Raw genomic sequence first — 26098 nt, 5'->3', positions numbered from 1 at the left:
CAACAGTCATATATCAAAGAGACCATCGTCCTTTGTTCTCTGTGTTCTAGGCTTGTCTCGCTCAACATTATTTGTTCAAGCTCTGACCATTCCCCTGGGAATACCAATATTTTATCATTTCTAATCACTATGTAGCATTCCATTGTGTACAGGTACCACATTTTTTGAATCTATTCATCTGTAGTGGGGCATCTGCCAACTTAACCATTTTAAATAGTGCTTGGGGTATGACTCTTCAGCTTCTGCCTTGTATTAATCATTTGAGACTGTTGTGTACAAGCAAGCCCAGTCAGCAGTTTCCATAATATACCCAGATTTACCACGGTAGACCAACTGGCATTTGCATAGTCCCTGAGTGAAATAGAGCTGTAAGGGGGCTGAGTGCTGTATGTGAGGTGTTTACCTCTGTGGGAAGGCATAGGGGGTGGTGGGGAGTTCACAGAAAGGTCTGTAGTCTCTGCCACTGGAAAGGCAAAAGGCTTAGTTAGACCAGCCAGCCCCTCCCCGGTAACAAGCTTCCACAGCCACATTCATGTGTTTCCTATTGGCTGTAGCTACTTTTGTGCTACATCAGCAGTCAGTACTTGTGACCAAGACTGTATGGTCCACTGAACTTAAGATATTGATTTTATGCTGGGCGTCAGTGACTCATGCCTTTAATCTTAGCTGTTCAGGAGGTTGAGATCTGAGGATAGCAGTTTGAAGCCAGCCTAGTCAGGAAAGTCCTTGAGACTCTAATCTCTAGTTAAGTACCGAAGTAGCTGGAAGTGGAGCTATGGTGTGGTAGAATGTTAGCTTTGAGCATAAAGCTCAAGGACAGTGGTCGGGCCCTGAGTTCAAGCCCCATGATGGGTACCAATAAATAAATAGACTTTCTGATCCTTTGTGCAAAAAGCTTGCCAATATCTATTTTAGGGCCTTTACCACAGGCTATGAGCAGCCCTGGCTCTGTGTGTTTTTATAGTGCTTCCTAGGACAGAGGCTTTGGCAGGGTACGGAGGGCCATATCACAGTTTGGTGTGGCTATTGCACTTAGAGGAGGGCCTGGCATTACAATCAGAGGAACAATTCTCATGTGGACCTTGAACCTGATCTAGGCAAGAGAGTCTACTAGCTCACACTGGTTTCTAATAAAGGAAGAAGGACCTTTAATTCGGTAAGTGGTTTATCAGAGGGATAATTTAGCCATCCTATAAACGTTTGTTAGGCTTGGAGGCATGGGTTTGGTTGAAGGAAATAAAGGCTCTTGGTCCCATTTTGTAGAGGAAGCCAGCATGGCATTCCTGCACATACATTTTATTTGTCAGAAAGTTCAGTAGAGGAAGATTTCTGAATTCCTCCCTTCCAAGTCCTGCTGCCTTGTAGGTCTTTCTTGTTTCCAGAGCTGAGGGCAAAGATGCACAACGAGGTGGGGTTTTCTGTACTCCTTGGTTGCTAGCCTCCTGGCACTCAGCCTCACAGGCATTTCATGGATTTCCAGTACCTGGGTTTGTTTTATTTTCTCTTCTTAAATAAAACGATGTTATCTGGCTGATTTCAAAGCTGCTACTCTGAGGGCAATTGGAGTGGATAGATTGACATTCCTGCAGGCAAAATGGGCATTTGTTTTGACTGGGATGTAGAGAATGGCCTTGAAGTAAAAGCTGATGTGAGGGTTTTATGTAAGTCACAGCATTTTCATTTTATCCTAGATTGAGGGGGGGAGTGAAATGGTTGGGATGCCCATGTGGCTCAGCTAAATCAGTGAGTCACTGAAGAGAGGAGGTTAATTTTTGCTAATTAAATAATTTGCTAAGCAGAGGCAATTTGAGAATCTTCCCCTCTCCCCCCAGTTTCTTTAAATCTTAAGTCACACCAACCATGGGTTTCATTAGCCACAAAAATCATGGAGTTAATGGGATCTTTTCTTTTCCATTACACTAGTTCTGTTTCCCAAGACTCAGCTCTGGGTGCCTTGATAACAGCCTCACAAAAATGAAACGCAGAAGACCAGAAAGCAAATAAACTTGGTTGGTATTCCAGCTAGATTCTAATATCTTTCTGTGGAGGAGGACATTGGTTAGGAATGACAGTTCTTCCCAGACACTGGTGGCTCACTCTTATAATCCTAGCTACTTAGGAGGTTGAGATTTGAGGATCGAGGTTCAAAGCCAGCTCAGGCAGAACAGTCCCCATGATAATATCATCTCCAGTTAACCATCAGAAAACTGGAAGTAGAGCCTGTGGCTCAGAGTGTGTTAGAATGCTAGTCTTGAGCAAAAGAGCTGGGGCACAGTACCCAGGTTTCACGACTGACAAAAGAACAACAACAAAAAAAGACGATTTCCTTGGTAGTTCCCTGGAAGGAAGAGTGTTCTAGAAACAATTTCACAGGGCCAACTGAGGGCCAAGGTTGGTAGTGTGGAAAAGTGACGGCAGTTCTTTCTAGAAGTTTACCTTGTTCATTAACCTGTAGGTAGATTTTGTATGGTGCAGTCTGTAGAATGAGAAGGAAAAGGACTTGTGTAATCATTAAGTATCCTGATGGAGCAGGGCGCCAGTGGTTCAAGGGTTTCATCCTAGGTAGTCAGGAGGCTGAGATCTGAGGGTTGTAGTTTGAAGTCAGTCCAAGAAGACAAATCCCAGAGACTCTTATCTCCAATGAAACCAGCAAACAGCTGGAAGTGAGGAGCGGCTCAAGAGGCATAATATCAACCTTGAGCAAAAAAAGCTAAGCAAGAGTACTGAGCCCTGAGCTCAAGCCCCATTACTGCCCCTTCTCCAGGAATCCTAATGGATCCTAGCTAGGTCCCAATTACAAGATGTCTCTTGAGCTAAACGATCCTTCCTTTCTTTAGAAGACCCTGTGTCAGTTTCCACTCTCTGGCATTGCTGCCGTGGAAGTGATTTCAGGGTTTGCTGTTGGTGCTGTATCACTAATGAAGGGAAAGCAAAAAACCACTGTGCTCAGTGCCGAGATCCAGGGGAACTTCTCAGCTCATTGTCTGGAGGGGCTGCCACCATCTGCAGGAGATCATTGCACTCCCCAGGCCTTTGCATTGGTCCCTCCATTGGTCTTCTGGCCAGTGGAATCAGGGTGCCATGACAGGGACAGAGAGTGTTCAATGGTAAGCAATGGGAAACCGAAGCCAAGGATGCTCCTTCCTGTCTGGTGTTTCCTTTGCCTCATCCTAACTAGTGAGTTCCAGCTGATAGAAATCGACCATTTATGGAGGGCAAAATTATCTGGTCCATCGTTTTGGGCTGGATACCTGGCCTCTAAAATCATTTGTGATCTGGTGGAGAGACAGGTTGCAGTCTATAGGTGGGAGAGAAGAATTCAGCTCTTTTACTTGTGCTGAGAAAAGTTAAAAATGTAAAGCTTGTGCCCTATCTGTGTATATTATACATTTTATGTTGGCGTCCTTCTCTGCCTGGATGTTGACTCCTGCTTCTAGCTACCCACTGGTGGAGGGCCTCTAATGTTGTGTCTTGTCCTCCAGTGTGGAATGAATCTCCAGTTCTTCCTGTGTCCACAAGGCCCTGTGTGAGCCAGCTCTGCTCTCTGCTGAGCTCATTGGCCTCCTGTTTCCAAGGCCCTGTGTGAACCAGCTCTGCTCTCTGCTCTCATATCTGTCTCTAGCTCTTCTGTAGCATGTCCAACCTTCTACCTCAAACTTGGCATTTATTGCTCGAAACATAGTTTCTTCCCTCAGCTGACATGCCTCTTTTGTTTTTTGCTCAGAATTACAGTTTAGAAGATCTTTGTGACAAGGTGACATTGGGTCTGTACAGCAACCCTTCTCCTTAACACCAAGACCCTTCGGTATTTTTATTTCCAAAGCAGTTACTCATACCAAACACATTTGTTCATATGTTTGTAATTTCTTTCTCTCCATTTGAACCTTAGTTCCTTGAGGGCTGGAAGTTTTTTTTTTCTTCTGCTTTTCTTTTTGTTTATTGTGTTATCTCCAACATGGAGAGCCCCTGGCACTAGTGATAAAGTATAGGGAACCTCAGCATTTCATGAAATAAGTTATAGACCCCAAGTTTACATATTTGGTCCTGGGCCCAAGTCTTTTATAAACTAGACTGAGAGACAGAGGGAGTGTCACTTGGAATTTAATGGCTTTACATTTCATTGAGACTAAAGAAGGCCTGCCCTGTATCAGCAGTTACATGTTGAAATGAGCCCATGAGTTTGTTGGGACCTCTGAATGAGCTCAGGTTTGGAATTCTTTTCTTGGTTATACCCCTGGGTCTTTGCACAACCTTTTACTCTTTGATCAAGCTGCTGTGGTGGATAATGTGGCATTGCATCAGGGGTGTGACTTATGACCTATTGAAGTCCTTTCAATAAATTGTGACATCAGTAATTCAGAGACACTTTGTAATTTCACTGCTTCTCCTGGGGGCTGGAGGTGTAAGACCTGCTTCTCAGAGCCATGGTATTTTATATTCTTTCAATGTGAAATTCTCTGTGGAAGCAGGTCTGGCAGGCAAGCTGTCTTCAGTGACTTTATTACTGGTATTTCAGAATCAAGCTTTACTTCAGGGAGCGCTCTGCCAGCCATAGATGATTTAAAAGCATCATTGTCATCATCATCATCAGGTGCAGCCTTTTTATTTTAAAATACAATTTTATTACCTTTAGGTAGTTGTACAAAGGAGTTGCCGTTTAACAAAGCAGTTTATGGATACAATGCATCCTGAGCATTGTTATCCCTTTCATCATTTTCCCCAGGTCGGGGTGGGGGTGGGGGGCTCTAATCCTTCACAGGTGATCAGTGAGTTCCATCTGCCACCGGTCCATGTGCCTAGCAGGTTTGGCTCCCATCCTTCATCCCAGAGATGAGTGTTCCCAGATTGATGGACTAGGCCCTCCGTAATGGGCATTGGTTATTTTGCTGAGTATGTATATCTGTGAGGCTGTAAGTGGTGCCCCTGGTTAGGGGGAAGAGCTTTGGCTTTGAAGCGTTTTCTGTGAGGTCAGTGATGGTAGATATACTGGGGCAATGCATGTTTGGCTTTGAAGCGTTTTCTGTGATGTCAGTGATGGTAGATATACTGGGGCAATGCATGAAGGGACACATTTGTTTCCTGATCTTTTACTGTGGGCCCATCATGGAACATGAATGGATCTCCTCCGCCTTGTAATACTGGGCCCTCCAAGCCCAGAGGGATGTCTAACCAAGTGGCATGCCTAAACCGGAAGGTTTAGCCAGCACTGATGGTCCTGATATTATTAGCTGACAATAATAATGGGAGAATAAACGACTTCCTACTTTTTCAGTTCCCACTTGCTGATGGGAGAACTGAAGTAATAGATTAATACTGGCAGGGGGTGGGTGGGTTATATATATCTGATGAAAAATAATTCAGGAGGTCTTGAGATGGTTAGAAGTATAGAAGTGTGCAGACTAAGTGAAAGGGACTGGTCTTTTGTTCTTGCCTGGGAAACAGAGAGGGACGTGATCTACAGAGGACACTGAAGAGCTCTACCTTCCCCAGGATGCTGACCTCAGTGTTCAGACCTCTGAGCAGCTGCCGGGCTCACTTTCTAAGTCACGTTGCTGCACAGGTGAGCTGAATAAGGTTAGATGTAGTGATGGAGCTGAAAAATCAAGCTACACTGGAATGTGTGTTTATTCATCTGAAGAGAGCATGGATATAATTTTCCTTTTTCATTCTTTCTTTTTTTTTTTTGCGGGATAGAGGGGGAAGTGGGATAATACTGAAGTTTGATCTCAAGGCTTGGGTACTGACCCTTAGCTTTTTTACTCAAGCCTGATTGGTGTTCTATGACTTGAGCTTCACTTCTGGCTTTCTGCTGGTTAATTGGAGATAAGAGTCTCATGGACTTTCTTGTCTGGTCTGGCTTTGGAGTAAGATGCTTGGATTTTTTTTGGGGGGCGGGGGGACAGTATCCCTGTTGCCCAGGCTGGTCTCCGATTCCTGCTTTGGATTCTGAGTGCTGGCATTATAGTTGTTCATAGTCAGGCCTGACACCAGCTTATTACCACCACCCCCACCTTTGGTGTAAATTTACGTTTAGAATTAGCCAGCTGGACTCAGTTTAGATGATTCCAATATTGTGGGAAACATCTAAAGCAGCATAATCAGGAGCCAGTCCAACATATGCTTTCTTCTCTCCATCAAGTTTGATCTGGGTATTGACCTTAGCCACATCAATGTCACAGAGCTTCTTCACAGCCTGATTGTTGGTCTTGACATCCACAATGTACACAATAGTGTTGTCTTCTCTCTTCTTCATGGCTGACTCAGTGGTCAGGGGGAACTTGATGCTGGGCATGGTGGTCAAGCTTGTTCTTCCTGGGACACTTTCTGGAGGATATTTGGGTTCTTTTTGGAGCCACCGGAAGGTAGTGTGAAGTGTGTGGCTTTTGTGGCTGTGAACGCCTTTCATTACTTCCTTGGCCTTCAAAGCTTCTGCCTTGGCTTTGGCTTTGGGGAACAGCAGCTTCCTTTTTTGCTTCCAGCACCATCTTGGTGGAAGGGTCCTCTTTCTCTCCTTTGAGATGATTAGAATAGCCATAGTTGATCAAATACAGGTTTCCTTCCTTTCTTCCCTCCTTCCTTCCTTCCTTCCTTCCTTCCTTCCTTCCTTCCCCTTTGCCCTTCCTTCTCCCTTCCTCTCCCCTTCCTTCTTTCCCTCATTCTCTCCCTCCTTCCATTCTTGCTCTCTCTGGCAGGGAATTGTTTTAGTGTCTAAGAAGTCTTAGGTAGTTTTCTTAGAGATCAAATAATGGAGAAATAAGATTCGGAAAATATCATAGTTGATGTTTGAACCCCAGTGGTGTGCATTAATCTCTACTCTCTTCTCTTCCTGAGTTTTAATCTGATCTTCCAGCTGAGCAATCATGAGCTTTCTGTAAGTGATGCTCTGCATGTAATGTCACACACCCTTTGATACATGGGGATAAGTCTGGTGTCCCTGTGTGGCTGGAAGACTACGAAATCACAACTGTATGGAAAATAACAGTCATAATCACCTCCCCCTGAAAAAGAACTAGGCAGGAAAGACTGGGTTACTTGGTCATTTTTTTCTTAGTTTATGGTTTTGATACCCTTAGTACATTTGCTATGTGTCAGAAGTCATTCTAAGTATTTTATAAATGCTTATTTTATTTAAATAGTTTTACAAAAGGATTCCAACTCAGCATGTCAATTTATGAGTACAATGTATCTTGATCAGTATCACCCCTTTCATCCTTCTTACCATCTTTCCCAACCTGTGTACATTGAATATTATGACTGTACTCCCCCAGCCCTTCCTCTCATTTGTTTATCTTCCCACCCCTGGACCTCCCCGACTTCTGGCAGCATGTGTTTCAGCCTCCTTGTATTCATTTTGTTAAACTGAAGGTTAGTGTTCAAATGAGTTACACTCTTGCAGTCCTCCCCTGTGTATGCCATATTTTAGTGAGTATATTTGTGTGTATATGCTTATGACCCTATATATGTGTCCTAGTTTATTTAATCCTCATGAAATTCCTATGCAGTAGATACTTGTATCATCCAGTTCCTTTGTTGCTTATACCAAGTCAAAAGACTTGTGTTAGTACCTGTCTCTGGTTTAAGAAAATTTGTTGGAGGAAAATCTCAAAAGTAAAGACTGACCATTAATTGGCACCTCTTCTTCCTCCAGAAAATTGGGGAAATTCCATCTTTGAGCTCAGTGGCCAAACACCAGCTGTTCCAGTAGACACAGATTTTAACAGGTTCAGACCCAGGTTGGAAATGACCTTGATTCTGGTTGCTTTCAGTCTTTGGAGAGGCATAGCTTGTGGAAATTTCTGCCCATGCTGTTTTCTGTTTGGAGTTCTGTGTTCTCTGGAGGGTGTGATGAGTGTTTAGTTACCTTTACCTGGATGATCCCGGGTGGCTCCGTGGACAATCTATGGCGTGGAGACTTGGGATACAGTGTTGGAGGGAGAGTTATGATTTGAATATTATTTCTGGTGGCTTTATTTCTGTCCCCCCTAAGTTTACCCTTTCAATTCAGTTTAATTGAATGCCAGGTGGAGTCGGCCCATGGATCTCATTTTGAAAATGAGTGTGCTTTTCTAGAGCTTTCGGTTGCATCCAGGTCTGATTTCCTGTGTATTATGTTTGCCTCTCCATGCATTAGGGCCTAGGGCTAATTGCATGCCTGTCTCAGCACTGAGATGGCTAACTGCTGGCCATTAGGCTCCTGCTGAGGGCTTGGGTTTCCTGCCATCTGGGAGATGTGGGCTGTGGAGCCAGGCAAAGACAATCAAGCAATGAAGCTATTGCTGCCAGCGGGAGAGCTCAGGGAAAGAGGGAACCCCCTGCCCACGGTGGCTGGAAGAGGCGGAAGTGCCATTTATTCTGGTAATCCCAGCAGCTCCTAGGGGCATTCTTGTGGCAGTACTTGTCTTTTGGCTTTGTCCCTTTTGTCTCCTGTTCCTCTCTTCCATGGTGGTGCAGCACCCTTCAGAATTCAGGGAAGAAACATTTCTGGGTGCTCCTGGGTCATTGAATTTAGCCTACACTCAGCTTGGATTTGCTGTCTGGGGTGACCATTGTTTCCCCCTTGCCTCCTGTCTCCCCTGCTATAAACACCATTCTTAGAGTTGAGACCTTGATTCTGAGGTGGGAGATTTCTACTTTCTTGTCCTTCAAGTCTGTGAAGCATCTTTGTAGTTGTTGGGGTTCTGGACACCCCCTTTCTCCCCCCACGGGGAGAATGGTAACTACAAACTCTATAAAAGAGCACCCAGCCTGGCCCTCCGCCAGCGGAAGGCCAAAGGCGTGCTCACATGGGCAAACGCTAAGTTGAGGACGGGTTGCTGAAGCTTCCCCTCCCCCCAGTTCCCCCCACATGTTACCGAGGGCGGAGGCGAAAGGAAGGCATCAGGGACACGCTGCGGTGGTGGAATGCGTCTCAAAGACTTTAATATGGAAGGGCACTTATATAGAAGTAATGGCGGGAAGGAAAGGGGGCTGGCCAAAGGGTCAGTCATAGGCTAGGGGTCACGCTCATCAAGTGACATCACGAAACTTCCCTTTGTGGGCGGGACAACCCCATCATGGTGGCGAGGTCAGAAGGTGGGAGGGACTTCTATTGTCCCAAGGCTGGTGGAAGGGCAGTCTTTCCCAGGCCATAATAATCCCCAACATGTAGTAGCCTCTTCTTTTTCATGTGTCTTTGGATTGGGGGTTGAGGAGGGAGGAGAGTTTGGAGCTGGTGATGTCAGAGAAGTGGGAGAAGCTGGGAACCTTGAATTGTCTGCATGCACCCCAGCTTTCTTCCTGTGGAAATGCTGCAGAAGGCAGGGAGCCCAGTGCACTGGTGACCAACTTGGGGGCTGTGTTAGGACTGGCAACAAGACCCTTTGGGCTCCGCATCCAGTCTTTTTTGTGTTGATCCTAGGGCTTGAAATCAGGGCCACTATTTCTGAGCATTTTTGCTAAAGGCCAGTGCTTTACCACTTAAGCCCCATAGCTCCATTGTCAGCTTTTTGGATATTTTGTTGGTTTTTTATTTTTTGCCAGTCCTGGGGACTGAACTCAGGGTCTGAGCACTGTCCCTGGCTTCCTTTTGCTCAAGGCTAGCACTCTACCACTTGAGCCACAGCGCCACTTCTGGCTTTTTCTGTATATGTGGTGCTGAGGAATCGAACCCAGAGTTTCATATATGTGAGGCAAGTACTCTACCTCTAGGCCATATTCCTAGCCCCCTTTTTGCATATTTTATTGGAGATTAAAGAAGTTCCCCAGACTTTCTACCCAGGCTGACTTTGAACTATGATCCTGCCTGAGATCTCAGCATCCGGAGTAGCTAGGATTAAAAGCATGAGCCACTGGTGCCCGGCAGCCACCAGCACTCTGTTCTAGGTCCATCTTTAAAGCGCTGGATGTGAGGCGGAGTGATGTAAAATGGAGTCTTCACCCCATTTCACGGACAAGAAAGGGGCATTGAGGCTGTTTTCTTTTTTCCCTGGGCACCAGGCATTTTTGTGCTAGGCATGAAGGAGTTGGTAGTGAAAAATCTCTTGTGATTTCTGTCCTGAAAGGTTTAATTATAGTGAGTGTGCAGAGTGTGCAGATTAACAAATAATCCCACCAATCGCTGCACAGCTATGGCTTGTATGTACTAGGGAGAAAGACAGCACAGTAGTTCTGGCCGGTGGAGGGAAGCCGGTGATCACAAGTACGAGCTACCAGCGGGTGCTCTGAGAGTTTCAGCTTTGGCTATAGGATTTTAAAACTTATCTACGGTTGACCTGAAAGTAATGTGATCTAGTGGTTGGAAAATGCGTGTGTGGGGGGAGGAGTGGGGTTGAGGTGGGGTTGAGGGAGGCAGCTGGATTGATGAATGCACATAGTATATGCATGTGTGGACATACCACAGTATGCTCACCATGAAGGATTCCTCACTAGACATTATTCCTATTCAACTTCTGGGGTCTCCATTCCAGACCTGCAGTTCCCTAAAATCTATTCCCATATGTGCCATTTTCTCAATCTGGTCCTTCAAATAGGAACTGTAAGGCTTGGGAGTTGAAGCTACTGCGGTCAGTTGCAGTAAACAGCAGTTCCTTCTGACATCGTTCTTAGATATTCTGTACGTTTTGCCATTTCACGTATTTGTATGACTATTAGGAAAATTTCAATGAACTCTTTAGAATGTTACAGAAATTGGGAAGAATCACTTTTGCCAATTGGTTCTGATTTCTTTTTCTTGCCTTAATGCGTAGTACAGAATGTTCTGAAATAAGAAGAGAGACTTAAAATTATTTTAAATTGCTATTATAAAGGTAATATATAGAGGAGTTAGTTACATAAGTCATGTAAAGAGTTCATTTCATTTTGGACAATTTTGGACAATGTCATCCCTTCATTCCTAGTTTTTCCCTTCCATCCCCACCTACAAATTGTATAGTTCATTTTCAACATAACTAGTGAGTAACACTGCTGTATTTGTTCACCCTTTTTTCCCCTTCAATTTCTGTGTCTCCTTACACTCTCAGTGAACAAACAAGACAAAGAAAACAGAAACAGTAAAAAAACTCAGAAAAAAACTCTTGTAAATGGAGACATTCCTAAGTGTTTAATCATTCTATACAAGACTTCAGATTTATCTTTATAATAAAGAAGTACCCACTTCTTTTAATATAATTATTTGTATTAATATGTCAGTTGTAAATATTAATATATTAATGGGATTCAGTATGATATTTCCTTTTTTGTTTGTTTTGGTCAGTCATGGGGCTTGAACTCAGGGCCTGGGTGGTATCCCTGAGCTTTTTCAAGGCTAGCGCTCTACCACTTTGAGCAAAAGTGCCACTTTTGGTTTTCTGGTCGTTCATTGGAGAGTCTTATGGACTTTTCTGCCTGGGGTGGCATCAAATTGGGGTCCTAGCCTCCTGAGTAGCTAGGATTACAGGTGTGAGCCACTGGTGCTTGGCTTATATTTCTACATTTTAAAAAACATCTCTGTTTGCAAAACCTGTTATCTTTTTTTGTTTTGATGCCAATCCTGGGGCTTGATCTCAGGGCCTGGGCAGTGTCCTGAGCTTTTTTTAAAATGTGAGTACTCTACACAAGAGAGCCACAGCTCCACTTCTGACTTTTTTTTTTTTTTTTGGTACTTTTAGTAGAGCTAAGAGTCTAACAGACTTCCCATCTGAGCTCACTTCAAACTGTGATCCTCAGATCTCAGCCTCTGGAGTAGCTAGGATTACAGGCATGAGACTTTGGTGCCCCTGCTCTCTTGTCTTTTGACAAGTTTCATTCGTGTGTGTGTGTGTGTGTGTGTGTGTGTGTGTGTTGTGACTTGTATGAAGGAAGATTAGAGTTTTTGTAACTCAGTTTGGGGAAGGGAAGGCCCAGATATGAAGAGGCAACCATGGCCATAAACCCAAACACATGCAGTGTCACTATCACTACCTTAGTTCACTACCGTTATGTTGTTCAGTTTTTTTTTTCTTTTTGCACATTTGATATCTTTCTTGGATTCTTTTTCTAAAGAACTTTAAATTTTCTTTAAAAGTAGATAAACTGTTTTTGTAAATGTTTTATTTCATCAACAACCCCTGCAGGCCCCCCTCCCCTCCAAGTAGAACTCAGGGTCTTATATTTGCTAGGTAGGTACTGAACTACTTGAACCATGTCCTTTTCTGGACATTTCACACAGACAGTATATTATTGTGTGCATTTTTGGCTTTTTAGAATATTTTTTTGGTTTGCTCCTGTGTTCCATTTTTGTTCTTTTTATTGCTGAGTAGTATTCCACGGTGTGGGTGTACTGCATTTTGTATGTGTGTTCTTCAGTTAATGGGCATTTGTGTTAGTTTGGATTCTGACTGCTGTAACAAATATTGCTTTGAACATTGCTGCACAAGTCTGTGGGGTGGACAGACGTGTTTTCATTTCTATCTAGTAGATTCCCAGGATGTTTGTTTTCCAGGTAGCTGTTGATTTCACATTGTAACTAGGACTATAGGAGCTCCTAGTTCCCACAGTCTCACCATGCATTCTTGCTGGTCCTTTTTGTTGTGTATGTGAAAGGTATTTCATTGTCCTAAATACCAGTGCTGTACTTCTTTTCATGTATTTATTAATCATTTGAATGCATTTGGAGAAAAGAACTCTTCTGTTTCTTTGAGTGGAGTGGAAACTATAGGGGTCCCTTGTTAGGCAAGTACTCTTAACAGTTGAGCCACTCTGACAGTCCTTCCTTCCTTCCTTCCTTCCTTCCTTCCTTCCTTCCTTCCTTCCTTCCTTCCTTCCTTCCTTCCTTCCTTCCTTCCTTCTTTCCTTCCTTCCTTCCTTCTTTCCTTCCTTCCTTCCTTCCTTCCTTCTTTCCTTCCTTCCTTCCTTCCTTCCTTCCTTCCTTCCTTCCTTCCTTCCTTCCCTCCCTCCCTCCCTCCCTCCCTTCCTCCTTCTTTCCCTCTTTCCTATCCTCCCTCCTTCCCTTGAGTTTCTTTGTCCAGGCTGGCCTCAAAACCATACTCCTTCAGAGCCATCTCTCAAGTAGCTAGGATTACAGGCTTTGAGACACTGCACCTGTCTTCCATCTATTTTTTGGAGTGGTGTTGCTCATCATATTGTTGTGTGTGTTTTCCTTTGTGTTGTGAATGCTTAGTCTTCAGCACCTTTTACCAGAATGTTTCTCCTAGCTGTTCTTTCCTGTGCAATGGCAGGGCCTACTGGAAATTCAGGTTATATGCATGTCTGCTCTTCCTTTGTCTGCTCTTCCTTTGTCTATCAGTATTCTCTGTGGCTGAGCTCAGGCTCTGTGGATTAGAATATGTGGGTGGGTGGCTTGGGCCTGCCCTGGGTTCCTGCTGCAAGAACCTCTATGGGAATTTTTCCTTCTGTCCTAGGGCTCACAGTTAGAGCCTGGCTTGTCTGTGGCTCGCTGCAAGCTCACTGCAGCCTCAGCTGGTGGCATCTTTGACTTGCCCAGTGTGCGTGCCAGGCCAAGTGTTCTGGGCCCGGGAAGCCCTAGCTTGCCCTGCCCTGTGAGAACTGCTAATCAACAGCTGGGCAGGAAGGGGGCCAGCCAGTCCCTGCAGACCTGCATGTTCAAAATCCAGCTGCTTCTGTGAATCAATCCTCATTTCATAGCTTTGGTATGTTTCTTTTGTACTGAAATGGTCACTGACAGTTTCGCCTAGGTGTAAGTGATCAGTAGGTGAGCCCCCAGCCATGGCGCTGGAAAAGCAGTGAATCTGTAGCTGCGCATCTGTCCTCCAGCTCCTCTCCCAGGCTCTTCTTACACTGTAGCCAATGAGCTCTCCTTTTCCCAGCCACCCATCCAGCTCAATACCCTTCGGGGGCTCCTTTTTTTTTTTTATCATACATCATAATCATGTTGGTTTTATTCCAAGAATGTAGGAATGGTTCAACATTTGCAAATGAATATACATAATACATAAATGAAATTAGGAACTCAGATCACACGATTATCTCAATAGGTAATTTCATAATGAAATCCCTGAAGAAAGTAGGAATAGAAGGATTCTACCTCAACATAATAAAGGCTATCTATGACAAACGTACAGCCAACTGCTTACTAAATGGGGAAACAAAACTGGAACTATATATATCCTTTAGACACAAATAACAGTATTTCCTTTTACAACTTGTACTCAATATAGTATTTGAATTCTTAGCTGGAGAAATAAGACAAGCACAAAGATAAAAGTGATTCAAATAGGAGAAGAAATAGTCAAATTACTCTTGCTTTAAGGCAAAATGAACCTGTATCTACAAAACTCAAAGATGACCAAAAGATTCATATGGAAGTACAAACCACCACCCCAAGTAATTAAAAAAAAAGATATTGAGCAAAATATGCAGTGCTGGAATAGCAGCCTCTCAGGGGCTCCTCTTGATTCTGGAATAAAAATGAACCTCTGTCCATGTAGGGCCAACCTGCTGGTGCTCTGGGTCCTTAGCCTCACTTGACCACTGCCTCTTCCTCCTTGTTCCTTTCCTTTCATGTGGGCTTTTGGCTTCCTCCTTCCCTCTGCCATCCTCCTGCTGGTGCTTGGGGTCTTTAGCTTCATGTGACCACCACCACCACCACCACCACCACCTCTTTCTCCTCTTCCTTCCCCTCCCTTTCTGCCTCCTCCCTCTCCCCCTCCTCTCTCTCCCCCTCCTCCCTCTTCCCTTCCTCCTCTCCCCTCTCCCTTCCCTCCCTTTCCCATTCTGCCATCCTCAGGGTCATTACATGCAGGGTCTTCTCTTCTCCCAGTGTGTCCTCATTCCTCAGGTCTCTCTGTCTTTGGAACTCCCTGCAAGCTACAGTCTACTAAGTGACTCACCTCCATCATAATTCCACATCATTGCTAGAGTGTGGCGTTTATTTTAGGGAATATACTTGGTCTCCTCCCTTCATTTCCTTAGCACTTAGCATGATAACTAACACACTGGGTGTCCAGTAAATTATCTTTTTAAGAAACAGATGAGTCAGTTCTTACAAATACAATTAGTTGTCATTGATTATAACATAACCAAGTTTACCCAGATTTGTGTGTTTGTATGTGCATGTGCTGGCAATGGGCCTTGAACTCAAGACCTCACACTGTCACTTGGCTTTTTCAGCTCTACCACTTGAGCCACACTTCCACTTCTAGCTTTTTGTTTTATCTTTTGATGCTGGTCCTGGGGCTTGAACTAGCTGTTGTCCCTGAGTGTTTTGTTCAAGTCTAGTACTTTCTCACTTGAGCCTTGTAGTTCCATTTTTGGCTTTTTGGTGGTTAATTGGAGATAAGAATCTCATAGACTTCCTGGCCCACGCTAGCTTCAAACCAAGATCCTCAGCCTCCTGAGTAGCTAGGCATGAGCCACTGGTGCTCGGCTTATCCCAAATTCTTTATCCATACCATAGAACCTGTGTAAGCTGACTACCCTGAGAGGTGAGTGGAGTTTCTGCCAAATGCAATTTCTGTGACACTCCATGGCTTCCAATAAAGAGCAAGTATGGGCTCTCACCTGAAATTCTATATTGTCATAAATTAACCATGTTGCTGATACATTGCCACATGAGCATCAGCTTTATATCTAGCATACTACTATGTTTAGAAATAGAGTATGGGCACATGTTTATTTTTTGTTGCATGTCCTGGGGCTTGAACTCAAGGCTGGGAACTGTCTCTGAGCTCTTTTACTCAAGGCTATTGCTGTACCACTTGAGCTACATCTCTACCACTTGAGACACAACTCCCCTTCTGTTTTGTTTTGTTTTTGGTGGTTAATTGGAGATAAGAGTCTCATAGACTTTCCTGCCCTAGCTAGCCTTGAACTTGGATCCTTAGATCTCAGCCTCCTGAGTAGCTAGGATTATAGGTGTGAGCCAATGCTAGTGGCTCACCTGTGCGTTTTTTTTTTTAATATCCTGTAGATAAACAAGATAGTAGATGGTCTGTTACAGAGAATTAGCCAGCTTTCATCTTTGCAAAAGTAAAATTAAGGCTCTGCATGGACAAGTCACTTGCCCAAGTTCACAGACATGAATACCAGTGTGTCAACTTAATTACAACAAAAAGAAACCCAAGAGAGATTCTCCATAAACACCAATCCACATCTGGAAGTAGCAGCATGGCTGCGGGAATATGTGTGCTGTAACAAGCAATGGGTGTGCTCAAGGAGCCCCAGAGTCAAGGGAAATGTTCAAGGGCACAAATGAGGTTCTGCTAGCTCTTCTGCAACATCGATTATTAGCTGGAGTGGCGTCAGGCTGAGGTAGAGCAGATAATTGTGGGCGGATGTCCTGGGAGAAGTGCTTTTTCTGTGCGGGCTTGTGGTTCTAGCAGAGCCCTTTGGGAGACTTACTTATCAGGCAGTGTGTAAGAATACTTCCTTCCTAACCTGGTTTTATTTACTTTTTAAATTGTGGTTGCTGTAAAGCAACTCCATTTTGACAGCTTTTACATTTTGGGCAGAAAATGCTGGGGATTCAAATCTGGCACCTCACCTGACTTAGAAATTCTTTTGGAGCCATGAACCTCTTGGCAGTTGTGATGCACGTGAGGTTTAAAAGTCACTGGTGAAGTTGGAGTCTGGTAGCTCATGCCTATAATTCTAGCTACACGGAAGGTTGAAATCAGAAGATGGTAGTTCGAAGCTAGCCCGAGTAGGGACGTCTTTAAGACTCTTACTTTCTCTTAACCACCAAAAGCTGGAAGTGGAGTTATGGCTCAAGTAGTATAGTGCCACCCTTGAGTGAAAAAATGCCCAAGCCTTAACTTCATTCCCCATGACTGGCATATACACAAAGCCAGTAGTCAAGGCCATAATGAGGGTTCTTACTGCCCAGTCATATTTTCTCCCTCTCTCTACTGAGTTGTTTTTACTGGAGGTAACAGGCTAGGCTAGAAATAGTGGGGTACACTTCCTGACTCTGTTGAGAAGCTGAGCCATAGGCCTGTTTGTTCATGGGTTGTTGCTACAGGCCTCCGTAGGATAACTTCCCATCTCTGTCCTCTTTGGGTACTCCCTGGGTATAGCTATCTGTCCCCACTCAGGGCTTTAGCCACTGTTGCCTTCTTTTCTTTTCCCTCCCTCTCTCCCTCTCCCTTCCCCTCTTTATTTGTGCCGATCCTTTATGTATTAAAAGCCTGCCAAAGCCAGGTGCTGGTGGCTCACACCTGTAATCCTAGCTACTCAGGAGGCTGAGATTTGAGAATCATGAGCCAAAGCCAGTCCAGGCAGGAAAGTCAATGAGACCATCTCCAACTAATCACAGAAAAATCTGGAAGTGGTGCTGTCCCCAAGTGGTAAAGTGCTAGCCTTGAGCAAAAGGAGCCCAGGAACATTGCCTAGGCCCAGAGTTCAGGCCCCAGGACCAGCCAGGGGAAGGAGGGGGCTACCAATATTTTCTGCCCCTTTGGTTTAAATGTTGAGTGTTAGGGCTGGGGATATGGCCTAGTGGCGAGAGAGCTTGCCTCGTATACATGAGGCCCTGGGTTCGATTCCCCAGCACCACATATACAGAAAACGGCCAGAAGTGGCGCTGTGGCTCAAGTGGCAGAGTGCTAGCCTTGAGCAAAAAGGAAGCCAGGGACAGTGCTCAGGCCCCGAGTCCAAGGCCCAGGACTGGCCAAAAAAAAAAAAAAAAAAAATGTTGAGTGTTAGTCAATTGCAAGAGACCGTGAACCTTGAGCCTGATCAATTGAGGTAAGGAGATAATGCTCCCTAAAAGACAGTGTTGCAGTGCCTGCCTTATGTGTGTTCTGACACCATTTTGGTGTGCTCACACAACTTTCTGCACAGAGTTCCTTTAGAGTTAGTGTCCTCATTTCTCACCAGCACTCCACGATCATGAGATATCGCTAACAGTAAGACTGTCACAGACTTTCCTGCCCTGGCTGGCTTTGAAGCATAATCCTCAGATCTCAGCCTCATGAGTATTTAGGGATACAGATGTGAGCCACTGGTGCCCGGCTTAAGATACCATTTTCTTGATGTGATGTGTTTGTTCAGGTTTAGTAGGAGAACAGGATTTTGAGTCAGGACTCAGCTCATGAAGGATCCAAAGCACTGTCCATGTCAGGAATGACAATGTGATTTATGAGCATGAAGCACTCTTTGTGTTTCTGAGTATTTTTAAGTGAGTGTTTTCACCTGTAGGCATCAGGAACCCAAGAGTTCAGAAAGTATTTGGGCAGTGTTCTGTAAGCCTCTTTTAATTCTTGTTAGAGCTCCATTCTTAGGGTCACCATTAAATCTTCTAGTCTTTAAAGGCAGGTTGAATTTCATCATTGATCAATCCAAGTGCAGGGCATGCAAGATCACACTTGTGAGCATTCACTCTGACTTATTCTCTGGCTGGCCCAGTGCTCCTGAGCAGCAGCCCCCCCCCCCCCTCCTTTGTGCTGGCAGCTCCTCATCTCCAGATGCCTTTACTAAAGTCTGGCCCCTGCTGAGGCTAGCTGATGCTGAATGTTAGGGATGATCCCATGATGTAGGAACTCCATGCTAGGTAATTTTGCAACTTTCAGTCTTTATAAAAAAAAATTCTCCAAATTAACAGAACCAAGAAATCCACTTCCTGAGCTATCGTGACTTAGGTAAGCCGGGCTTTGGCCCCTTCATAATTAGAATGAGGTCAGCTATCAATTTAGTCTTGATCTGGGCTGTGAGGATGAGCAGTTTGGAAAACATGGCTCTTGATTTCAGAAGCAGTGTTTTGTTGATGGGCAGGGGGACTGGAAAGCCTGTGGTAGTCACTGGCTGTGCCCACTGGTGCACACAGATGCTTGTATACAGTGGCTGTTCTTCCCAGCTCTGGGTTCTGCACTAGCTTTGGGGTGGAGATGAAAATGGGGAGAGGATCTCTACCTGTTTTATTTTGCTGTGTTGGTGGGAATGAGGCTGGGAGTATGGGAGATCAGGCAGTAAGCAGCTGCCTGTTGCCTTTGGTCAGGGCACAGTGGGCTGTGACAGTTTTGAGTACAAGTCCTGGTCATGCAGTCCAGTAGCTGGGAGTAGTAACTGCTTGGAGACAGATGCATGGGGAAGCTGAGGCAGACACAGCAGGGATGGTATGTGCAGCCAGGAAGAAGTTTTGTCCTCTGGCCTCTTTCAGTGGGGGATACTGGGCATAAGTGGGCAGCACCTCTGTGGCTCTGGCCCTGGCCCCTGCTGTGAGGCAAGGGGCCCGATGCTTAGTTCCCAGGACTAAGGAGTCTGGAGTCTTGGTACTACCAGTGCTATTGGCAGGTAAGACCTGTTCATTCACCAAGAAGAAGTCCATCATTCCCCTTTCCATGCGCTTCATTCAGTTTAATTTTTGCTTTTATGTTTAGGTGACTAGATTTTTAAGTGCAGCTCTTCATCAAAGGAAAGGCTTTTCCTGAATGTTTTTCTTTGTGATTCTTGTGTCATTTGACCGTAACTTGATCCAGTCCAGTCCACATTGCTGAGCTTCTAGCCTGTGGCTGTCCTTCTACTGATTTAGCTCTTCCTGTTGGGGTGTAGTGTGGGGCTGTGGGCCTGCTCTTCCCCCAGAGCAACAGTACATGCTACTGCCAGTGTGCAGATCCTGAAGGCCAGAGCTTTAAAGGAACTTTCAGGCAGATAGGAAGAGGGGAGAAAAAGTGTACCCGGCCACATGAGCTGGAGAAGTGCCAACCTGGGACAGCACTGTGGCACTGTGTGTGAGAGTGAATGAGGGTAAGTATGAGTTTGTGAGACACATGCATGTGTAAGTGTATGCAAATGTGCATGAGTTAGGCTGTGAGTATGTGTATGAACAGAAGGTGAGGACCTGTGTGTGTGTTTTTGTGAGTACAGGTATGAGTATGAGGTGTGTGAATGCACATGTGTGTGCCAGCTAAGAGTATTAGTGATGGTAGCTGGTCCTCAGTCTTTCAGGCAGGGGCTGCTGCCTGCCTTAGACTCCCAGCCTGGAATCAGACAGGGTACCTGCAAGGTGCTGGCTGGTAGGGTAGAACTGGGGCTTTGTAGAATGAACAGATTCTAACTTCCTGGGTTGGTTTCACTCCTCTTATTCTTCTTCCTCTAGCTTTTTTCTTTCCTTCTTTTTTTTATTTTTCATGCCAAGTTCCGGAGCTTGAACTTAAGACTTCTTACTTTCACTGGATATTTTTTTTTTTTGGGGGGGGATGAAGTTCTCCCACTTGAGCCATACCTCCACTTCCTGCTTTTTGTTAGTTAAATGAAGATAAACAGTCCTCCAGATTTGTCTGTCCTGGTTGGCTTCTAACCTCAATTCTCAGATCTCAGTCTCCTGAGTAGTTAGGGTTATAGGCAGGAGCTACTACCTGGGCCTGGCCAGAATGTAGCACAGAATATGTTTCCTGTACACAATCAAACGCATCTACAAAGAAGCCAAATTGTACATCACTACAGTTCAAAATAGATAGATAAAATGTATATGCAATAGAATGTCAGGTTTGTCTTCCTTCTCCATAGGGAAAAACTTTAGCATTGTTTCAAGAGTTTAGCAGTTTTACTTGGCTTAATGAAGCCTAATCCAGAAATATGGTTAAGTTTCCTATTTATAAGCTGTGACTTTCAGATCTAGCTTCAGGCTCCAAACAGCAGTACCTGACAGAGCTGTCTCTCCGTGGGGAAGCCAAGTTTAATTTCTTTCCTCCCCCGGGAGGTGACTATTTGAAATTGCTCTTTCTAATGCTGTATGGACAGTTCTTATGTGCACATGTACAACTCAAGCACCTAAAGAATACTGTTCACTGTGCTGAAATCCTTTATTAGATAGAATCCCACTGCTCTTCATTTATTATGATAAAAATTTTAATATATTGATAAAAGGAGTAAATGATTGAGGCCCATCTTTAGTACAAATAACTGCAACTTGTACATTGGTGTTGATAGGGTTTTAGGAAGCAGTAGATACAGATGTCTTTTTCTATCGACGAGGTTAGAATGAAGATGCCAGCTTTGAAATCAGGAATGTGAAAAAAATCATTGTTTCCCAGGATTCTGCATAATGTGACCTCACCTGGTTATTCTGCCATTCTTACAGATAGGAGAGTCTGGTATTCAGTCAGTGTATGTGGTTCCAGGTGATCTGTGCAAATAGTGATTTGTTTGCCAGATGTGCCTAGGTGTGGCTTCAAGGGCGTGGCAGGCAGCTAGGCTTCAGGGTGAGCACCAGGTTAGCCTTTGCTCCCCTGTAGTCAGAGGCAGGGTTGGTGGAGAAATGGAAAGCATGGCAGAGCCTGTAACCCTGCCTTCCTCACTTAGTCCATGCTCTCTAGTGCGAATGCATTGGCTCTGTCCTGAGCTGGGGCACACAGTGCCAGAGTTTCTCCTTTCTGCTCCCTGTCAGGATTATTTCAGTGCTTTGACTGTGCAGCTAGTCACAGTGAATAAAGGCCGCTTGTCTAGGTCACTCCATACATGCGGCAAGGTCAGCACTTGATTTGGTTCTCTCCTGAAGGAGTGCCTCTTTTATATATTTTTTTTTTCGAACAGCAGGAGGCGCCCTACTCGAGAGCGCGCCATGTCTTAGGTTGCCCCCCCCCCCCCCAAGGGGAGTCTTACCCGTCTTGGGCTAACGCCCTAGCTCTTCAGGCTGACCTTCCTGCTGGGCTGGCGGGCCCGATGAGAGGCCTTGGGGAGAGTAGGATTGGCATTCGAAAGAAAGCCTGATAATTTTTTCCGGTGCCAGCGGACTTTACTGAGCAGCAGGTCCTAGGGTTTGAGTGACGAGCCTCTTGGGGTTCTTATATGGCTAAAAGGCCAAAGGCCACTTGGTACCTAGACAGCTCTGGCCCATCGCTTACAACAAGAGACCCAATGTAAACATAAGGTAAATGGGAGCATAAAGCAGACATGAGCATAAGCAATCGTAATACAAGGCAAATGCAAACATGAGCAACTGTAACACATGAGCAATTGTAACACATAAGCAATTACAACAAGGCACAAGGCAATGGAGGGTCTCTTATCGGGGTCAGTCCACGGAAAACAGGAATTCTGGTCCAGTCTGGTGTCGCTCAAGGTAGCACAGATGGCTCTTCCTTCCCTCGATGGTGAGGTAGAGGGGCAGGTTCAGGTCCTGGTGATGTGGCAGCCAGGATGCTGGTAACTTAACAACTGAGGTTAGTAAACACTTCACAGTCAACATTGCAGCAAGGTGCCAATACCTTACTTATTATAAACATTTATAATAAAACATTAAAGTGTCCAAGTCCTTTAGCTCCTATTTCCCTCCAATGGGGACCCCCGAGATAAGCAGCAAAGGGGGGAGCGAAAGGGAGGGACAACCGTGCAAAATTTCCCTTTGGTCCTCGTGCAAGGCTGTGGCCCACGCTGCCACAGCAAACGTTACTCCAAAGGGCGTCAGGCAGGGTCCAGGGAAGAAACAGGGCCGACACTGGGTCCAGGTCCATCGCTGGTGCAGGCAGGCTTTCCAGTTTCTCCTTAGAAAATTCCACCTCGGTCTTTGCTTTCCTGAGAGGAAACAAGGGGAGACATCCCTCAAGGGCAGGTGCCCTTGGGTGGTCATTCTGTTGGACAATATTTTACATCTCTAGCTGGTATCCAGATTGGATTCGGTTCCCCAGTAGGGAAGATGCAGGCAAATCCCCTTCCTGCACTGATAATTGGGTCGGGTCCACGCCACGCCCCTGTCAGAGAATCCTTCCACCAGGCCTCCACTTTTAAGTAGGGTGTTTGGCTTGACCAGTGTCTCTGGAAAGCCGACAGAGGTTGGTCCTTAGAGAAATTTAAAATATTCAATGTAAACATCGCTGTCCTCAGCTGGTCCTGGGGGCTTCCCCCCCCTTTTTGTTTTAATAATTGATCCTTCAGGGTCTTATTATGCCTCTCAATTATGGCTTGACCCTTTGGGTTATAAGGTATTCCAGTGGTATGTTTAATATTCCACATTTGGAAAAATGCCTGTAGAGGCTTACTGGTGAAACAAGGTCCATTATCTGTTTTAACCTGTAAAGGCAGTCCTAGGATAGCAAAACATTGTAAGAAGTGGCTTTCAGCATGCCGTGCTCTTTCACCGGTATGCAGAGAGGCCCAACACGCACTAGAGCATGTGTCAATGGACATAAATATATATTTTAGCCTTCCAAAGGGGGCGTAATGGGTCACATCAGTCTGCCAAATTAAATTAGGTCTTAAACCTCTGGGATTCACACCTGGAGATTGCAAAGGAGGGACTTGCACGAAAGGCATACATGATTTGCAAGTCCTTATAATCTTTTTTAAGTCTTTTATAGGAATTGAAGGAAATCTCTGATGTAACCCTCTCCAATTTAAGTGAGTACGCTCATGAAGCCCTTTGGCCATTTGGAGGTTTTGAGGTTGTACAATGGCCAGAGCTATGATGGTTGGGGGCCACTATGTTGGGGCTGTTTTCTCTGGCCCGGCTCAGATGCTTATTTCCTTCTCTCTTATTACCCTCGTATCGTCCTCTCCCCTAACCCTCGGCCTGCAGGTATGTCAAGGTGGGACGTAGGGGTGACTCCGGCCTGGCGTGCGCGCCACCCGCGTGGTAATGTGACCGCTATCCTTCCCTGGGAGCTAGCGTACATAGACCACGGAGTAGGCTTCTGAGAGCGAACTAACTTTATTGAGAGAAGGTCAAGGGGAGATGATTCCTAAGGAAGGGTGTTGGCCAGGATTCCGATAGGCCATGAGCTGTCACGTGACTCCCAAGGGGCTGGTCACTTGACCTCCAAGGGGCTACGTCACTCTGAGGGTGCCAAACCAGGGCGGGGCTGGTAGGCGCCAGGCTGGCTGCCAGCTAAGTCGGGGGTCTATTTGCCCAACCGGTTTCTCCGGATTCCAATGTAGAGAGGATGGAAGGGCCGCATTCCCCAGCTGGGGGAGGTGCCTCAAGCCCCTTCCATCCAGGGGAGAAAGATGGACCCCCAACAAAGGAGTTTCTTTCTTTTGATACTAAGGCTTGAACTCAGGGCCTGGGTAATGTCTCTTAGCTTTTTTTTGTTCAAGGATGGTACTTTACCACATGACAGCTCTACTCATAGATTTTTGGTGATCAATTAGAGATAAGAGTATTATAGACTTTTCTGCCTGGACTGGCTTTGAATTGAGATCTTGGTAGCTAGAATTATAGCCATGAGTTATTAGTGGCTGGCAGATTTTTGGGACCTGTATTAATAAGTAGGAATAAACCAGGCCCAGAGGCTTACACCTATAATCCTAGCTGTTGAGATGGCTGAGATCTGAGGAACAGAGTTCAAAGTCAGCCTAGGCAGGAAAGTCCAGAGACTCTTACCTCAAATTAACTACCAAAAATGTTGGAAGTAGAAGTGTGGCTCAAGTGGTAGAGCACTAAACTTGAGGAAAGAAGCTCAAGAACAGGCCTTGAATTCAAGCCCCAAGATAGGAATAATTTTCAAGTGAGAAGGATATGAAAATAGATAAAAGAATGTTGCTGTTCTATCTGTTCTGGATCTCAGTGACTCATGAGAACTTTCCTTCTCATCCCTATAGACATCTGACATCACCTGATATCCCCTGGAGGTTGTACTCTGGGTGGTCATGTGGGTATCTAGACCTTGGAATCATTTACTCATTACTTTCTTTTCATTTTCTATAGTTGTGTGTGTGTGTGTGTGTGTGTGTGTGTGTGTGTGTGTGTGTGTGTGTTATATGGTGCTGGGGGTGAACTCTAGGTCCCATGAATGGCAGAAACTGAGCAAATATGTGTCATCAGAGGCACATACATACAGCATGTGCTGGTGGCTCACACCTATAATCCTAGCTATTCAGGAGATTGAGATCTGAGGATCATGGTTTGAAGCCTAGACAGGAAAGTCTATGAGGCATATCTCCAGTTAACCTGTAAAAAGCTGCAATTGGAGCTGTACCTCAAGGGTAGAACATCTACAAAGAGTGGAAAAAGCCAAGGGACAGCATCTAGGCACTTGAGTTCAAGCCCCAATATTGGCACCGTGGGAAAAGAGTACTGTGATCCAATGTTGACGCTATTGAAACTATTCCAGATAGTGGTGTGGGCTGTGTCTGCCCTGTGCTAAATATCACCATGTTGCCCTCAAACATAGGCAATAAATATTTTGCCATGCCTCTTTGACCTCACTGTGTGACCCAAATGCTATGGGATTCAGTACCCCCCCCCCCTTTTTTTTCCCCAGTCTTTTAACTGTGGTGACTGAATAGCATTAGAGCATTAGGGCTATGCTGGGAACTGAGTACTGAGACAGTTTTGTCTTCACATAGTGAGGAAGTAGGCAGTGACTCAGTCACACAGATGTGGACTTCACTGGGAGGCCAGTAGCTGGAAGGAGTGTTTCATAGTGCTGTGAGGGGGCTTGCTCAGAAAGCACCCCATGGCCACTGGGGGAAGGAACCGCCTTCTAGGCAGAGAGGTGAGCGGTCTGGGAAGGTGTTTGTCTGCATGCCTGTGGGGAAGGACCCTCTCATTCCCATCTCACTGGGACTGTTCCATGGCTATAGGCAGCTGTATGCTGTGATGGAAACATCTGAACTCCTGTGTGGACAATCCAACTCATGCAGCTGGGGGCTAAAACAAATCAAGTGTTGGGAGGTTTCAAAAGGCTATTGTGGACTGTGTCAGTCTGTGGTCTACTTTGAGTAATTGACCTAGTCACAGGAAGCAGCTTGTGCAAAGGCCTTTTGATAGGAGGCACTTGGGGAATAGGAGGGCAGAGAGAAAAGGCCAGGATAGTGGAATAGAAAGTGAGGTGGCAGAAAGTCAGGGCAGGGGGGAAGGATGGATGGGCAACTGGCCCTGCTGGCTGCCTAGGCTGCAGAAAAAATCTGGGTCTCAGTTGAGGATATTTCCATCTGGCGGAGAAAGGGAAGTTGTCTTGGCCTTGCTGGGTGATGGTTGAGAGAATAATTCAGCTAGCTATTTAGCCATAGACACCTGTGTGACTTCGGTCCTTTGCAGTTCCCTTCCATGGCCCCAGATTATGTTGTCCCTTGATGTGAAAAGGCTGCACAAAGCGCCTATTGAGGGTGTCTAGGTGCCTGCAGAAGCCCTGTCAGTGCCTTGTCACGGCACCAGGTGCTCAGGCTCTGAGGTGCCTGACTGCTGGCAGGAAGCTGGGCTTCGTTGCTGGGAATAAAGTCTGCATCTTTTGAGGCCTCCTCAATTCTA

General features: G+C 45.4%; 1 protein-coding gene across 3 annotated transcripts in view; it reads left to right on the top strand.

Annotated features, from left to right (window-relative positions):
* Positions 1–26098, top strand: part of Osbpl10 (oxysterol binding protein like 10) — a 254445-nt gene that overhangs the window by 56423 nt on the left and 171924 nt on the right. The gene's annotated exons all lie outside the window — the stretch shown is intronic.

This window comes from Perognathus longimembris, chromosome 6 (assembly GCF_023159225.1).
Source record: "Perognathus longimembris pacificus isolate PPM17 chromosome 6, ASM2315922v1, whole genome shotgun sequence".
Lineage (NCBI taxonomy): Eukaryota > Metazoa > Chordata > Mammalia > Rodentia > Heteromyidae > Perognathus > Perognathus longimembris.
This window is presented reverse-complemented; position numbering and strand designations above follow the sequence as displayed.